Source organism: Gossypium arboreum, chromosome 4, assembly GCF_025698485.1.
Source record: "Gossypium arboreum isolate Shixiya-1 chromosome 4, ASM2569848v2, whole genome shotgun sequence".
Taxonomy (NCBI): domain Eukaryota; kingdom Viridiplantae; phylum Streptophyta; class Magnoliopsida; order Malvales; family Malvaceae; genus Gossypium; species Gossypium arboreum.
Genome location: NC_069073.1, coordinates 47,175,752 through 47,181,751, shown reverse-complemented (window position 1 = coordinate 47,181,751; position 6,000 = coordinate 47,175,752).

Here is a 6,000-nt window from a genome sequence, read left to right as displayed (position 1 = left end):
AGACAATATTAATTGTACAATTAATTAACATAAAATGATCATATAAATACAAAATTATCATTGAATAATACAGTTAGTAATTTATATACAAAATCCTAATAGAAGTAGTCAACAATTTGCGAACATGTTGTCAACCTATTTCACATGACATCAAAAAATTATACAAAATCCTAATAGAAGCAGTCAACATGTTGTCGTCAACTTGATTCCCATGATATCAAAAAATTATACAAAATCTTAATAGAAGCAGTTTCCCATGACACCAAAAAATTATGGGACAACTGCATTCATCAACCACTATAACATAAATATATAATACATAATATGCAGTAAGCCTTATTCATCATCATCTGAACTGAAGGCTTTATCATTAAGTCCGCTACTCTGAAATTCAACTACAAAAATAGCAATGTACATTTTCTATTTATACAAGTTAGATGAGAAACAACATGAACACATGGGAAGAATATTTTAATATTAACCAAAGAACCATATATTGAAGTTAAATAAAGAATTTTCATCAGTATATCCACTAATTATTAGTTGAGCAAGCAATGAAGACATCAAATAAAAACATAGCATTCAGTTACAACAATCAATGTCTATTAAACCATTAACAAACCTATTGACAATCTAGTTATAAAATAGTCACCTTACTATGCTTACTATGAAAAATCTTGTACTTACTTGACATTCCCTTTGCCATACACTCATTTATGAGAGCCTTATACTTTTTCTCACAAGCATCCATCATTTCCATGAGCTTTTCCTCTCAAATTTCAGTTAATTTCATAAATCTTTCTTCTGCTTTAGCTATCAAACGAGTTTCTCGCTCCGCGGCCTCCGTACAAAATCGATATTCTACTTCCTCGAGTAGAGTTTTCTCTCGAACTACTTGTTCGGCTTGAATTGTCTGTATTTGCTCGACATGTTTAGCACTCATCTGTTCAATCAATGTACTAATAGCCGATGTAGATTGGCTTCCTCGGGTGACTGACCCATAACCAAACAACCTGGATTTGGTCATCCCACGTCCATATCCCAACATTTTTCCATTCTAGTCAGGGCCGAACACTTGTGTATAGATCTCGTTTTCTAATACAATATTATCTTGAGGTGCGAAAGAACTCTCAGGTGTTGGCATAGAGTCTTTAACCATCTTGCATGCTTCATCCTACAGTTCTCTTCAATTAGAAAAATCTATTTTGAAAAAAAAAGTAAAATAGATGTCAAAATAAATATAAATAAATAAATAATACCCATTTGTTTCTTACATAAACTTGTTTTGCTGCCTCACTGTTCAATTTGTCACTTCTATCTTTCCGCAAATGTTTAAATCTAAATTGCTCCAAACGCGAGGGTTCACGGCCTTCCTTCTCAGCCTATTATAGAACAAAACAATAGTTGTTAACAATATTCACCAATGAGTGCAGAATAATTATTATAAGTTACGTATTGATTAATATGTACATAATACTTACAAATTGTGCATTGAGGGTCGCATATCCTATATTACCAGCAGTGTGTGCGTAACGCACCTTTGTTCGGGATTCTTTCGCCTTTTCTAATTGTGCCTATTGTTTTAATTAATGAGAAAAAAATATGAGAGTAATAGGAAAGCTAAGTTTATTATGCCTCATTCAAAAATCACGCATTTATGCACCCCCTACTTTGATCATACCGTAAGTGGAAGCATGAAAAATGAGACATTTAGTCTAATAAAAGTGCATACCGCAGCTTGCGGTGTTCCCCATCGCTCCACTAGCCACTTCCATTGATCATCATGTACACCAGGAGGATTGTTTTCGTATATTTCTTCAATCGTTCAACCTTCTTGGACCATCTCTTTGTAGTATCTAGTTTTCAAAGTCGATTTAAACTCCTTCCGGAGTTTTCCAACATGTGAGAAGATGTCAGAGTCCTCCACCTTACCTTGGAGATCAAAATTTTCCTACACATATAACAAAATAATGTAACAAGTACTCATTACATACAATTTCAAACAATGAATAATTATTGCAATACATTAAATTAGAAAATGATTATGTACTACATACATGAATGATTCTCAATATGTTTTCCAACACATATTTAAAAAGATGTTTCCAATGTTTTGTATTCAAAGGACAGATAGAACCAGTCCTTCCAATTGTACCGAGAAATTCAGCCAATTTGGATGCTTCCTTCCCAATAGGCTGGCCGTATTGGTTGGCATCTACTACTATACGAGTTCCAGGTTGAAGATTCCATATATCTTTCATGTTTGTAGGCCCTCGCTTTCTCTTAGTACCTTTAGTATCCTCTGTCAAAAGTAACAATTATATTTCAATAGTTGAAATAACAAGATTCTTTTTAAGGCAACTTAATTTTGAAATCTTGCTGAAATTTTTAATCAGAAAACTGAATTTTTTTTAAACAATAACAAAAATTCTTTCTGTTTGTTCAAATAACAAAAATTTTCATAGCTAAATAAAAGTGAACTTTAATTAATTAAAAAATTCGAGTTAAATTTTAATTTTAAGATTTATTGTTTGATTTAATAAAAGAGTTAACTTTTATAATGCAAACTCTATGCTGGCCGTTTGATAAAAAACTAAAAAGGCAATAAAAGGTAACCTTTGAGGATGCCATATAAAAAAATTGGAAAATCTGTAATTAAACTTCTACAAGCTCAATCAGTTACCACTTTAAAGAGGACAGAGAAAACTCACCCAAACTCTATGTTTAATGCAATTTTTTTTTATATTTGAGAAATGTTTAAAGCATACTCTGTTTTGATTTCTCTCAATTTATCAACTATTTGAGATAAAATCTTTTATTGTTTTAAAACAAACTTCTCAAGTTATCAACTATTTGAGATAAAATCTCTTTTATTTCTCTCAAGTCAATCAATTGTTAAACAGTCAAACACCAGACAATCAAAACCAGCCCTATTCCAACTGAGATGAAATAAAAACCCATCATATTTAACAAAGCAAATAAATAGTCCAGCCGGAGTTAAAAACTAATAAATCTTTCCATTACAATATTTGCATTATATTTTTTCATTGCAAAGAAATGCAAAACATGCTTAAACACCTACAAAGCAGAATTAAACCATTACAATGCAGAAACGAACGAAAGACCAAAATAACTTGAACAAATTCCATCTATTAGACTAAATCCACGTATAACAATTATGCATAACAATACTCGATAATAATTTGGCATAAACTGCATATTTCCAATTACATGATGAATTTTAGATTCCAACCAATTATTTGCATTTGATTTTGACTTAGGAGCAGCCTATTTAAAACCAGTTACCTAAAATCCAGGGTCCAATATGTTGAGATATAACCCCCATCGATACCCTTTAACCAACATTATTCTACAGTGAAAAAATCCCCAAAATAGGCTGCAATATTCCTTAGAAGCATTTTGTCAAACATCTTATGAGTATTGTCTAGAAAAAAAACACAACTAAGCGGGCAGGAAGCTATATAATCTAAAATTCCTCCTTCCAGTATCAGCTCTCACGACAAGTTTACAATCACGAGAGAAAAAAAATATTAAATTCGAGAAGAAGATCAAAAGAGCTTACCATCTGAAATTCACAACTGAGATGAAAGTGATGGAAAGATGGAGACATGACTTTGGTGATAAAGTGGGCAATAAGGTTACAAATCAAAAATGGGTTTCCGGGTTTATTGGTCTAGAGCTTTATCAAGGCAGTAATTATCTTTCCAACTAGTAGAAAAGTTTGGGAGTCCTATTTCATTTAGAAGTTGAAGTTTTTTTTTCCTAAATGGCATGGACAAGAGGAGAAAGCGTAAGTTTCATTAAATCTTTCTTGAGTATTTTCATAGATTTTTCAGCTTCTTTAATTGGAGAGTATACAATTTTCTATTGCAATTTTCGCTAAAAACTAATAAGTGGGAAGGAAATGGAGGTACTAGCCGGAGTTGCAGGTACTTCTTTTGCTGATTGAGTTAGAGTTTCATCTCCTATGCTTTGACTATCTGTAGCAGCACTTCCCAAGGTGTTCGAACCTGTTGAAGAACCCCTCGAAGAGAATCGTACACCTTCTAATGTTCGCGTTCTCCCAATCATTTTCCTAGAAAACAAAGTAGTAATGGTTAACAATGAAGCACCCAGTAGAGCACCGAAAAAGTCATGGATTTTGAGGAGGAGGAAAAATCGGGAAAAATATGAATTTTCAACCTTGTTGCGGGAAACTTGAAACCGACTGTAAAATTGGAGCAAAGTTTGCTTCTTTATTTACTTACCTTTTATTTTAGCTTTTAGGGTTTGACTGACTGTAAATATGTCCATTCCATTGGCTTTTATGTATTTTTCAAAATAATCACTGGATTTTATTAAAAGCAGGGCCAAAACAAACCCAATAAACCAAAAAACAAGCAAAATAAACAAAAAGACCAAACCAAGCCCCCCCAAAAAAAAACAAACAGCATAAGCAAATATCCAGCAAAACGACAAAGGGGAAACAAATATTTGAATATTTGCATAAATTTATATTCTATTCAATTTTCAAAATAATAACCTAAAAAATTGATTTTTATAAATAAATTAAAATTAACAAATAACACATCAAACCTAAAAAATAATATATTACGAGCTTTTGTAAAACATGTGATTCCAAATATACCCGGATAATTAACTACACATCATTGATATCTAATCCCATTGCCGCCACATTGGTAGCCACTAATGTCATGAACTTGCCTGACCAAAATCGATTTAAGGTGACCTGCAAGCATATATAATTGAGATTGGTAAAACAACAGAATTCATTTTGCTTTAAGGAAAGCATGAAAAATGATATATTCTACATAACACTTCATCTTCTCTTTATCAACAAGATCAACAGTCTTCTTACTTGTTCTAAGAAATCTTGCTGCAATCTGGCAATGAAAAAGAATAAAATTCATGATAAAAAATGAAGAGGAAGAAATCCAAGATAACATTTTTATTTCGGATAATAAAATACTACAACACATGAACAGTTAAGAAACATACACCCTTTACCCAGTCTGGCAAGGTGACACTAAAAGAAGTGTTTGAACCTTACTTGCATCATTTACCCCGCCTAGAAAATTAAATCATTACCATAAGTAAATCACAAGATGTTGATGCGACCGGGATAAGTGGTATCAATAATTGAAATAAAGGTACAAGCACGTGAAAAATTAAAACATCATTCACTCAAACGACTTTGGGATAAGTGGTACCAATAATTGGAATAATTGGAATGAATCCAATAACTTGAATAAGACTATATTCTTAGCTTTCAACAATATATAATTTCATAATTTCTATAATCCAAAATGTCTTCAAATATAAAAATGAATTAACTTAGATATTAATATAATATGAATGTCATATTCATCTAAGTGCTCTATTTCTTTTGGGCAATTCATTCTGCTATACTGCATTAAAAATGTCAATTACACTAAATATTTGCACTTCGAAACATTATTCTTGTTGAAATTAGAACTAAAATTATTAAGCTACAATATGATGATCACACTGCGGATATTCATCATCTTCTACAGGGGTTTCAATGCTTAGATTGAACAAATCTCTTGGCTTTATTCCGATAACATGGAGCCATCCTTCACTCTTGCCATCCTCGACATAAAATACTTGTTTCGCTTGAGAAGTTAGTATGTATGGATAATCCGAATCACGATTCCCTGTATAGATAAGCTCAGAAAATTTCACCATAATAAAACTATTTGCATCCTTCTTCATAGTCCTAGGAGATTTAATATTCACCCAATCAGATCTAAGCATGATAACCCAAAACCTTTCATAATAGTTTAGCTCGATAATTTCAATGCAATTGCCATAATAGTTTCTCCTGTCAGCAAAAACCATCACACCACTATTTTGAGTTTTACGATGTTGCTCAAGTTTTTTAGTATGGACCCTAAAACCATTAATTATAAGCCCATCATATGTGGAAACCACCTTATGCAGTCCTCGAGCAAGAGCAAT